This window comes from Entelurus aequoreus, linkage group LG05, assembly GCF_033978785.1.
Source record: "Entelurus aequoreus isolate RoL-2023_Sb linkage group LG05, RoL_Eaeq_v1.1, whole genome shotgun sequence".
NCBI classification, from domain to species: Eukaryota; Metazoa; Chordata; class Actinopteri; order Syngnathiformes; family Syngnathidae; genus Entelurus; species Entelurus aequoreus.
Genome location: NC_084735.1, coordinates 26,438,965 through 26,451,789, shown reverse-complemented (window position 1 = coordinate 26,451,789; position 12,825 = coordinate 26,438,965). Strand labels below are relative to the sequence as shown.

General features: G+C 40.6%; 2 protein-coding genes across 3 annotated transcripts in view; one reads left to right on the top strand and one right to left on the bottom strand.

The window, feature by feature from the left end:
* Nucleotides 1-3,938, bottom strand: part of chrna11 (cholinergic receptor, nicotinic, alpha 11) — a 41,158-nt gene extending 37,220 nt beyond the window's left edge. For both annotated transcript variants that reach the window (XM_062047542.1, XM_062047543.1), the window contains exon 1: nt 3,608-3,938. The gene's annotated coding sequence lies outside the window, so the exon portion shown is untranslated. The remainder of the gene's footprint in view (nt 1-3,607) is intronic.
* LOC133650378 (small conductance calcium-activated potassium channel protein 1-like) overlaps nt 657-12,825 on the top strand; it is a 41,394-nt gene continuing 29,225 nt past the window's right edge. Inside the window, exons 1-3 of the mRNA XM_062047541.1 lie at nt 657-794; nt 919-977; nt 11,582-11,628. The gene's annotated coding sequence lies outside the window, so the exon portion shown is untranslated. The remainder of the gene's footprint in view (nt 795-918; nt 978-11,581; nt 11,629-12,825) is intronic.

Genomic DNA, 12,825 nt, shown 5'->3' with positions numbered 1-12,825 from the left:
TGGTAAGAGTCTCTGTTGTCCCAGTTCTCCACAGGCCATTAGTAAAGCTTGACTGTCATCTTTCGGGAATGTAAACAATGAAACACCGGCTACGTGTTTGTGTTGCTGCAGCCGGCCGCTAATACACCGCTTCCCACCTACAGCTTTCTTCTTTGCTGTCTCCATTGTTCATTAAACAAATTGCAAAAGATTCACCAACACAGATGTTCAGAATACTGTGGAATTTTGCGCTGAAAACAGACGACTTAATAGCTGGCCACAATGGTGTCCCAAAATGTCCGCTACAATCCGTGACGTCACGCGCAAACGTCATCATACCGAGACGTTTTCAGCAGGATATTTCGCTGGAAATTTAAAATTGCACTTTACTAATTGGCATGTATTGGCATGTGTTGCAATGTTAACATTTCATCATTGATATATAAACTATCAGACTGTGTGGTCGGTAGTAGTGGGCTTCAGTAGGCCTTTAAGCAACACATGGCACTTGCAAAATCCATGTGATAGATGTGTAGGTCAACCCAATATTGGAGATGGATGTTTGTTTTTTTCTTTGATGAGTAAAAACCGCTGAGGAAGTGTGTGCATGTTTAAAAGTGTGTTCCTCATCTGTCCTCCAGAGAATGCTGATGCAGGGCCAGAGGCAGCAAGAAGCTGATCGACGAAGGCAAGAGTTGGGCTGTATAATAGATGAGCCTATTACTTGGACTCCAGCCTTTGGAATGAGCCGGCTCTCCAAGGAAGCCTGCTAGACTTCATGCTCTGCTGCACACTCAGGAATGTCAGGATGGAAGGTGAGTACCACACGGACCTTCACTGATTACTTCCTGTATGCAATTTCACAGAGTAGTTTTGTTAAAAAAAAATATATATATATATATTTTTTTTTAAATGTAATTTCTTTATCATGCTTCTTAGGCGGAGCACACAGAAACATGGGCAACATCTGGTGGCTTGTTGAATTACTGCAACAGCAGGTAACTCCAACATCATCCATCCATCCATTTTCTACCGCTTATTCCCTTCGGGGTCGCGGGGGGCGCTGGAGCCTATCTCAGCTACACTCGGGCGGAAGGCGGGGTACACCCTGGACAAGTCGCCACCTCATCGCAGGGCCAACACAGATAGACAGACAACACTCACACTCACATATACTCCGTAATAGAAGATCTATATTAGAGTTTATGCAGTAGATCTTCAAAAACATTACAGAGCACTCCTCTCATATAGAAGAGCTTTGTATAGACTTATTGCAGTAGATTCTGTAAAGCATAGAAGTGCACTCCTGTCACAAAGAAGATCTTGGACAAGTAAAACAGCAAAAAACATAACGGAGTGATCATGTTATATAGGAGATTTTTTTGCAGTAGATCCTCTAAAAGCTTATGCAGATTGTTTTACAGATGGTCTTGGATCAAAATGTTTTCGCTGTTGGTCCTTAAAAACAGACAGATTCTGTCATATAGAATTTCTTCAACTAGAGTTTTTGCAGTTGATCCCTAAATATCATAGGTTGATCGTAACATAAGGAAGGTCTTGGACTAAATTATTTTGGCAGTCAATCTTCAAATATCATAGAGTGATCGTGACGCAAAGATAATCTTGAAATACAGATCCTTAAAAACATAGCAAAATGCTTTGTCGTATAGCGCAGTGGTCCCCAACCACCGGGCCGCGGCCCGGTACCGGTCCGTGGACCGATTGGTACATATATTGTGTTTTTTATGTTGATTTAATTTTTTTTTTTTAAATAAAACATTTTTATTTATTTTATTTTTTATTTTTTATTTCTTGTGCGGCCGCGGCCCGGTACCAATCGGTCCACGGACCGGTACCGGGCCGCACAAGAAATAAAAAAATATAAAAATAAAAATAAAAATTTATTTTTATTTTTATTTATTTTTTAAAATTAAATCAACATAAAAAACACAATATATACATTATATATCAATATAAATCAATACAGTCTGCAGGGATACAGTCCATAAGCCCACATGATTGTATTTCTTTATGACCAAAAAAATAATAATAATAATTTTTTTTTACTACCCCCCCGATCTGTGGGACAAATTTTCAAGCACTCCAGTCTTACAAGAAATCTCTGACTGAAATTGTTGTAGTAAGTATTTAAAGTAACAGTATAATAGAAAAACAAGTTGCCTTTGATTGATTGATTGAAACTTTTATTAGTAGATTGCACAGTACAGTACATTGACCACTAAATGGTAACACCCGAATTCGTTTTTCAACTTGTTTAAATCGCTGTCCATGTTGAGTCTATCATATATATCTGGTTTATGACACCAAGAGACTTACAAAGTTCGTGAGTAAAGAGATATATATGACCAAAATAGTATCAATCTCACAGAGGTCCCGAGCCATTTTGAGAAAATAATGAGCAAGCAAGTCACGTGATCCGTGATGTAGAGGTGGGAACCACAGATCCCTTCCCCACCAACAACAGTGCTAATCATGCAGACTTTGTGAGAGCCAACAACGATTACTTTGGGAATAACTTTGATCCAGAACCCTATATTTTTTAGCCCAAACAGAAGGACTTAGACTTAGACTTCCTTTTATTGTCATTCAAATTTGAACTTTACAGTACAGATAAGAACGAAATGTTGTTGCATTAGCTCAGGGGTGGGCAATTAATTTTTACCGGGGGCCGCATGAGCAACCTGAGCACTGCTGGGGGGCCACACTGACAATATTTCAATTAAATTTTGCTCAAATTATTTTTGATATACCGTAAGATAGATAATAATAATAATAATATTTTCATTTAACCTAACTTATCTTTATACAAAAGCAGATGGCTTTTGATGGTTTTATTTTTAACACTTTCTTACACAACACTTCCTGATGTATATTACAATACAAAAATTTCAATTTCTGTCACTTTATCCTGCATCCTCTTTGTTGTAAAACCTTTATTTAACCAGATAAGAAAACATTGTGAACGTAGCACGCCTGTAAGGTGATTGGCGAAGAAGGAGGAAGCGTTGCTGTTGCGGAAATGAGGAGTGAGGATTGGTTTTCCTTTTGGAAAGAACGAGATAAGTTGAGCTGTGTTAGTATAGCATGCTCAATAAAAGTTTAAAAAGTGCATCAGACTTGGTGTGCACTTCTTCTGGACGCTACAATTGATGTCAGAAGTGGGATGAAATGCCTCCCAGTTCGCCTTGCCATCAAACCTGGGAGTCTTCATTGAGGGCGGAATTCCCCCCGTGGCAAGCAGCGTGGCTGCACCTGTAAACACTCTCTCTCTCTCTCTCTCTCTCTCTCTCTCTCTTTGCGGCGAGCTCCTCACGTGGCACGTACCTCCCGATGACGTAGCACACAAACAGTGCAGTATGCGCAAAGTTTTACTTCTGCCACCAATTGTAGCGTCCAGAAGAAGTGCACATCAAGTCTGACGCTCTTTTTAAACTTTTATTGAGCAAGCTATACTAACACAGCTCAACATATCTCGTTCCTTCCACACGCACGTCTCCTCACTCCTCATTTACGCAACTCAAGAAGACAACATCTACTTCAGCAGGTCGTTACACTATATTCTTTAAACACAGCAACGTGTGTACCACAAATAAGCACACAGCTTTACCTTTACTTGTCTTGTTGAAAACACGCCATTCGTCATCAACTTTTCTCTTTTTAGTCGCTGTGCGCCTTCCCTCACAGGACATACGCACAATAACACTTTTCAAAATAAAAGCAGCACAGTTGTATTGCACGCACGACAAAGATGTTTTTTTACATTTATTTTGTAATTTGAGATTGCCGCTGCGCGCACGAGCATACGTCCACACGGAAGTAATACAAATAACGCTTTTCAAAACAAAAGCAGCACCGTTGTATTGCACACTCGAAATAGATGCTTTTTAAAATTTATTTTGTAATTTATAATTGGCCTCACGCGGGCCGGACAGGGACGTACAAAGGGCCGGATGCGGCCCGCGGGCCGCACAATGCCCAGGTCTGCATTAGCTCATGGTAGTGCAGGATAAAAGAGCAATAAGGTGCAGATATAAATAAATAGATTGCTGTACAGATAAATATATTGCACTTTTGCATATGCATCCACGTTTATGGATGTTAGTTTTTTTAAACTAGCAACAAATCTAGCATCTTTTTATGGTGTCATTATAAAATGTAGTCATGTTTAGAGACTCTACTTCTGTCCCTCAAAGTCCCTGACGAAAGGCGAGGTGTAGCGAGTAAGACATCACACTTGCTGGGCCCTGTTGCCCCAGTTAGACTTTCCCTCTTTTAAAAGCCACCACTGTGCTTGTAATATTAGCACATTTTGTAGATGGCTGTCCGCGGGTATATCTGGGATATATTAAAGTTACGTCCGCTTCGCAGACATGCTGACAACGCTCCAGACAATGGCGTGTGTTTTGTTTACACCCGGTTTCGGTGCTGCGGTTTTCGGTAATCAAAGTCTTTTAAAGTCTTTTTTCGGTGGTCAAGTTTTCGGTACATCACTTGTCAATGGTGTGAAAATAATAGTCTATGTATATATATATATATATATATATATATATATATATATATATATATATATATATATATATATATATATATATATATATATATAAATTCACACACTGTTAACACCAGCTGGTGTTAATGTTTTATGTTCATGTGGTTTAGATTTGATGTTAGTTTGATGTCAGACACCGTCTGTGCCTGAAAGGTGATTGGCGGAAAATGAGGAAGGGTTCTTGTGTGTCCGGGGTAGCGCAGAGACGAAAGTGTCTGCATTGGAGATAAAACCTGTTGGAAATGTGACGTTTGTTAGATTGGTAATAATAGTTAAAAATAGCGTCAGACTTTGTGTGATTTCTTCTGGGGGCTACAATACATCATATTACTTTAATTAGTTTTCAAGTAAAAAAAAAAAACACCCTTATTTTCATGGTGGTAATAAAAATGCAGTGGCGGCACGCCACATTTAATTACATTAAGAAGGAAACCCTGAATTATAAACAATGCCTCTCACTTGTATAGTAGAAGGTTGTGGCCATAACCTGAGAAGTTGGTCAATTATGACATTCGCAACAAAAATCACGAAAAAGACGCTTGTTTGCGCCCACCTTAATTTTTCTTTTTACCTGCGTGAGGAGTGAGGACTATGTATAATTCTTCATCTAAACGGGAAGATATGAATATATTACAATATTACAAGTTAGAATGCATAAAAAAAGCTAAATCTACAGGATGTGTGCTCATATAAGGATTGTAAATCCTTAAATGATAGGCAAAATAATATGTAAAAAAAAGTGCAGTTCCCCTTGAAACCCAAAACAGGTCCCTCCTGTCATGTAGAAGAGCTTTTGATACTGTTTTTGAGAAATAAGCCCCTGGTCTTTGGCTTTTTAGAAACTAAAAAACTTTATTGTTCAAAATGTTAAACATATACTGAAAACTATTGGGTTTTTTTTTACATTAAAAATGCACTTAACCTAAAATTAAGCTCTATAGAATAGAATAGAATAGGGGCGGAGGGTTTAATTTGAGACCAGAAAAAAACCTCGAGCAACAAGAAACACTTATGAGCACATGTTTACAACACACAGCCATCAGGGCGCTGCATGGTGGTCCATCATACCACGGAGGGTGAAGTGGCAAAAGCGTAGGATGTGAGGTGTAGTGTGTGTGTGCCTATCTGAGTAGTTGTAGTTCGTGGGTGCGTGTTTTGTCCATGAGCCTGGAAGTCGCTCCGTTCGCCGCCACGGAACAAAGTCCCAGGTGTCTTTGGAGATGGTGAAAGGGAGTTCAGAGTGTCTTTTGCTGCAATGGTCTCACTGGGGTGTTTACAGCATGACCCTGCCAAGGCCAATGCAGAGGGAGACAATTTATAGATAAGGATTGTTTTGGTTAGGGCGAGCAAACACATTCCAATGGTTTGTCTGCTCTAGTTGTCCATTCTGTCTCTCAAATTTATCATCATTTCACCTTGCAGAGCAGAAAGCTCCGAGATGTTATCCGATTTGCGCTTCAATTTAGAAATCTCCCAAGTTTGAGTGCCCTCAGCTCTGCCCAACCCTTCTATTACATTGGGCAGCCTCTGGGCTCCTTGAACAGCTGCCATTGTCTTCCAAATTTGTCGATATAGCAGAGCCACGCTCAATTCAATCGGTAGATGACCTCTGTAAACGTTGCGTACTTGCGGTCCCGTTGATACATATGCAGATGCCAGTTGTGCAGAGTTGACAAAGGTTTTAATGTTTGCTTTCACGCTTTTCAGACAGAGTTGCTTTCTTTTCCCGACTTTGCAGTCTCCACTACTCCTCCTCCTCCTGTTAAAGACAACAGATGATTAGATTAACACGTACCACTTGTGAAATCTAATCACCTGCCAGCTGTGTCTCGCCGTCAGCACATGCCCGCCCCTGCCCGATGGCGCTCGTCCTCAGCACCATGGACAGCGACGGTAACCTTTGCTCCTGCAAGCGCGCTGGCCACATCTCCCTCCACAACTTCCTATCATAGTTCCAAATAGATAAACATCTTCAACGTCTTCGACAAAGAATTATGTATGAATTAATAGTTTTGGGCTTGACTGGGAATACTTTTGGTCATGAGTTAGCGTGAGGCCTTTTTAAAGGAGTCGTATTATCAGCTTTTTTTCCTACATTTAAAATACTTCCTCATAATATGTAATGGTGGTTCTTTGGTTAACATTTTGCCAAGATTGTGTTTTACAGACTGTTTTAAGCTGCTTTCTGACCGTCTCTTCAGGATGTTTTGTGGGCTGTCTTATCTACATTCCTCCACTTCAACAGCGTCTTCTCCCCGCCATCTTTGTTGCAGTTTTTAGCACTTCCATAGCGAGTCTACTGACAGATAGAACTTTGAACTATACGCTACTTTGTATTAGAAATTGCAACAGCGGAGGTTGCATGTGCTTGTACGAGACAGTCTACCCCACCACAAGAGGGTGGAGAAAAAGAAGGCGCTTATTGACTACAGTGCGGACTACAATGGGGGGACATTGCACAAAGCACATTGGGTAAAGCTCTACCATATGAATAATAATAATAATAATAATATATTTTATTTGTAAAAAGCACTTTACATTGAGTAAACAACCTCAAAGTGCTAGAACTAGTATGCATACATCTAAAAAAAGGCTTTTTTAAAAAGAAGGGTTTTTAAGCCTTTTTTAAAAGCATCCACAATCTGTGGTGCCCTCAGGTGGTCAAGGAGAGCGTTCCACAGACTGGGAGCGGCGGAGCAGAAAGCCCGGTCTCCCATTGTTCGTAGCTTTGTCCTCGAAAGGTTGGAGAAGGTTAGCCTGTCCGGAGCGGAGGTGTCGAGTGGAGGATTTGGGGGATTTTGTGAATAATCCACTGACGTCACAAATGGGGCAAATTCCAAATGGCTCGTTTGGAGGAAGTATGAAGGAAGGCAAGATTCCATCCATCCATTTTCTACCGCTTATTCCCTTTGGGGTTGCGGGGGAGCGCTGGAGCCTATCTCAGCTAGAATTTTTTATAAATATCATTATTGGGGCTTATGCAGATCCCAAATACACAACAGCATACACTACCGTTCAAAAGTTTGGGGTCACCCAAACAATTTTGTGGAATAGCCTTCATTTCTAAGAACAAGAATAGACTGTCGAGTTTCAGATGAAAGTTCTCTTTTTCTGGCCATTTTGAGCGTTTAATTGACCCCACAAATGTGATGCTCCAGAAACTCAATCTGCTCAAAGGAAGGTCAGTTTTGTAGCTTCTGTAACGAGCTAAACTGTTTTCAGATGTGTGAACATGATTGCACAAGGGTTTTCTAATCATCAATTAGCCTTCTGAGCCAATGAGCAAACACATTGTACCATTAGAACACTGGAGTGATAGTTGCTGGAAATGGGCCTCTATACACTTATGTAGATATTGCACCAAAAACAAGACATTTGCAGCTAGAATAGTCATTTACCACATTAGCAATGTTTTGAGTGTATTTCTTTAAAGTTAAGACTAGTTTAAAGTTATCTTCATTGAAAAGTACAGTGCTTTTCCTTCAAAAATAAGGACATTTCAATGTGACCCCAAACTTTTGAACGGTAGTGTATATACGTTGGTTTTGCATAATAGGGCCCCTTTAGAGACTCCACGAAGCAAGGTTTAAGTTCTCACATATACTTAAGTAAAAAAAATTTAAAAAGCTGCACTTTATTCCCCTCAACTTCAGTCTGTCACTGCGTGCCTTCAACCAATGTGCGCACTTTGAGTGGAGCAACCCTGAAATATGTCATGTAATACAATGATAAAAGAGGTGGTTACAATAACACGTTTCATCTATGGCGTGCAGCAGGAAGAAGACGCTGCTGCGCCTGAATACACACACTACATCACCATGACAACACGCGTACATATGACAAGCACTGCCTGGATTCAGACGGCCTTGTTTAAAATGTGAAGTGTTATCTTTTTCATGGGTTTTAGTGACATTCACAAGTGTTAGTAGAAAACCAGATGTTACATAATTTTCCCACAGCCCAAAAAAAATGGCATTGTGGCAAATTCCATCTTGTTAGTGATGAGTAATTCACGACTTGGGCGTGTCCACAGGCTGGATGAGAGAATACAAATAAGACAAACGTACGTAACTTACACTGAGTAGAAAAACACACAACGGGAGACTTTGGGCCCTAGATGAGCAACTGTCTAAGCGCCGACACATCACCCCTACTTGATAATGTACGATTGACAAACCCACTACCAATATTCACTCCCAATTTGTCAGCTCTAGGAGCTGCAGACCTAAAAAATTAATTGCGTTCAGCCTGTAATATAAATAGTCTGACATTTGAGGGGAATTCAATTAGTATTTCACTTTGATGTCCGGGCATTAAATTATTGTTATGAAACAATTAAAATTGAAAGCAGAAAATGAACTGGCGTTTTGTCCGTGCGCCCTCCATCGTATCGCTAATAAGCAGCCGCGGTAATTAATGGCTGCAAGTATTAGTTTGTTTAATTCCACTTACATGCATGCCAGAGGGGTGATGCATAAGAGGAGGCTCTAATTGAAAGACCACTGGCCAGTAGCCACACGTGCTCACACACGCACACACAGAAACGGGGAGACATGCTAAGCTAGCGGCTATACTGATAGGATTTACAAGCACTTGGCTGGAGGCGTGTATTAATTGACATGCTGGCAGATGTTTACGTGTATGATGCAATCTGACCCTCACACTCTTTGGGATGCTCCTGAAGATTGGGAACGAGCATCTGGCCCGACTCCTCATTAGGTACACTAATCTGATTAGAACCAATGGAAGATCTGGACCAAAAAAATACGATAATAAAGCTGGGTTGTGATGGAGACTGTCAGAAAGGTATTTGTTTAGTTTTTGTAGTAGTGCTTCATATGAGTTAAATAACCCGAAATTAATAATTTTTCATTAATACGTATAGAAATTGGCAATATCCCAACATTCTTAACAAAGTCAAAAGTCATTAGCTACCTCATAATCAAACTAAAATGAAGTAAAACTCACTCAGAAGAAGAAGGGGACGTTGGCTCAGCATAACTGTCACCTCGTGGCAAATTATTGGTATTATTGGAATTGATATGTTTTGCACATTATATAATAATGTCATATCATTTTAATGAACACCTTGGTAAAAAATAATTGTATATGAAATGCTTTCCTGTTCTGTGGTTGTCAGGTTCAAACACTGATGACATCTATTAAACAAGACAAGAAGCAAGGAATTAAACAGAGACAGAATTCAATTTAGCTCAATTGAGGACAAACGCGTAGACACTGTACCTTTGTACAGTGTCTACCCTTGTACAGTGTCGTCCCACGCTCTGACGAAAGATTGTACTGTTATTTGGACTTTCCCTGATTACATGGCAACAGCTGTTTCTAAGGGAGGGGGGTCGTAAACAGCCATCGCCTTTGGTTACAAAACAGTTAAAAGAAAAGGTCGCAAAAAAACAGTTCAAAGAAAAGGTGCCTGGAGGGAGGTCAGGCCCTGCCTCCTCTCCGCTTTGCAGATCTCAGGTAAAGACAAAATCTTCCTGTGGATTACAATACATCAAAGAAACCGACACCCTCATGTCGCTCCCCATCCTACACAGTGGAGTTTTACAAGCCTGTTGATTGGTAAGATCAAAGACAACTTTTGTCCGCTCGCCGGGAACTCATTGAAACACAAAGTTTTGTGATAACTTAGATACAATTATTCTGACGGTGGTTATCATCACCATGAAAGAAAAACACCAAAATAAGCCAAAGAACAAACAAAACCTACTCAGTGGCCTAGTGGCTAGAGTGTCCGCCCTGAGATCGGTAGGTTGTGAGTCATACCAAAGACTATAAAAATGGGACCCATTACCTCCCTGCTTGGCACTCAGCATCAAGGGTTGGAATTGGGGGTTAAATCACCAAAAAGGATTCCCGGGCGCGGCCCACTGCTCCCCTTACCTCCCAGGGGGTGGACAAGGGGATAGGTCAAATACAGAGGACAAATTTCACCACACCTAGGGTGTGTGCGACAATCATTGGTAAAGAAAGAAAAAGAAAAAGAGGTAATCCTTAAGTCTCACTTTTGCAGGTGTGCTTAATGAGCAAAAGTAACGGGACGCGTGGCCATAAAACCAGCAGGAAGTGAAAATACTGTGTTGGGAAAACGAGATTTTCTCAATTCATGTTATTTTTGCCTTTATAGACCTTGGAAGCATGCAATTGTCCAAAATTCCCATTCTGTCCACCATACGCATCGTCTTACGATTAGATAATACCCATCTTTATCCTGCAACTATCCGGAATCCGGATACGCCCGCTCATTTTTTTCCTCCCCCCACCCCCGACCCTACTTCTCTTCTCCAGCCTCTCCATTTGCAGCGAGCCATATTATCTGTAGATCCATCTGTCACACGGATTTAGGTAAATAACCACACAGGATGTCATTGTTATGACTTTCGTGCTTAATATTCCACCTGCCCTCTGCATATCGTTGGGCTAAGGAGTGACATATTTGATATTTCATAAGCTCATAAGTATTTGGCTCTGGCTTGATTGAAATGTAATCTGCTGAATAAATTCTGGGGACTGTTATCATAATAACAAAAAATAAATGAATTAGTACTGCTCCTCCATTGGCGGTCATGACACTGATTATTACAAAATTTGGACTAAAAAGTGATGTCATCGGCACGACTCTTTGCAACATCTGCAAGTTGAGTCTGCGCCGTCGTTAAGCCCAGCTTAAAGGAAGACGTCCTGATGGTGGGGCATTGGAACGCGTTCAGACGAGGGAATAAATGTGCGGAACATGTAATGGATCTCATGCAAGTGTGTTTACCTCGTCACATGGCGTCCTGGGATCTATATGGGAGGAGCTGCGCCATGACGAGGCTGCTAATGGACCGCAGTAAAGTTTGTTTAGACGACAGCATTGTCATCTGATTACATCACGACATCCTGCAAACTCTTAATGTAATCATATTTTAAATACATGTGTATTCCCTTTTATCATCATTATTTATCCATTATTTAAGGATATGTACACATTTTAATTGGACCTTTTTTTTTCTTTTTTTTTTACACCAGAGGCACCAGGACCATTGATAACCGGAGGAAATTATCAAATAAAGCAGGTAAGGCTTTCTGTCTGTTTGGCAGAAATACGATTACAAAAAATGTTCTGTTTGGCAGAAATAAGATTTTTCTCAATCGAAAAAACTTTGTAGAACAGGAAAAATAATGCAAAAATACATGATAAATATATAAATCCAAACAAAAAAATATGTAATAAGTCCAAAAAAAATTCTTATGTATTACATGCAAAAATTATAAAATTACAGAGCCCACAACTTATAAACCTCATTCTGTTAATTGGTAAAAATAGGATTTCTCTCAATGTAAAAAACTTTATATGACTGAAAAAATCATGGAAAAAATACATAGTCCATCCATCCATCCATTTTCTACCGCTTGTCCCTTTCGGGGTCGCGGGGGGTGCTGGGGCCTATCTCAGCTGCATTCGGGCGGAAGGCGGGGTACACCCTGGACAAGTCACCACCTCATCACAGATAGACAGACAACATTCACTATCACGTTCACACACTAGGGCCAATTTAGTGTTGCCAATCGATTATATAACATAATTATTCATGTATAAATTCATACAAAAAAAGCATTTTAATATTTATTTTATTTATGTTCAAATCAATTTTATATATGCTAAAATTATATAAAATGTATTTAAACAAAAGTAAAATAAATATTAAAATGCTTTTTTTCTTTGTATGAATTTATACATTAATTTATATTATATTTATTAATTTATACATTTTATATATGCTCAAATTCTCCTTTCTGAGCTGCCACCTTATCGTGGTAGAGGAGTTTGCGTGTCCCAATGATCCTAGGAGCTATGTTGTCCGGGGGCTTCTATGCCCCCTGGTAGGGTCTCCCAAGACAAACAGGTCCTAGGTGAGGGATCAGACAAAGAGCAGCTCAAAGACCATTATGAAAAGTACAAATCGAGGACCTAGATTTCCCTCGCCCGGACGCGGGTCACCGGGGCTCCCCTCTGGAGCCAGGCCCAGAGATGGGGCACGATGGCGAGCGCCTGGTGGCCGGGCCTGTCCCCATAGGCTCAGCCCGAAGAGGCAACGGGTGTCCCCCTTCCAATGGGCTCACCACTCATGGGAGGGGTCATAGAGGTCGGGTGCAGTGTGAGCTGGGCGGCAGCCGAAGGCAGGGCACTTGGCGGTCCGATCCTCGGCTACATAAGCTAGATCTTGGGACGTGGAACGTCACCTCGCTGGGAGGGAAGGAGCCTCAGCTGG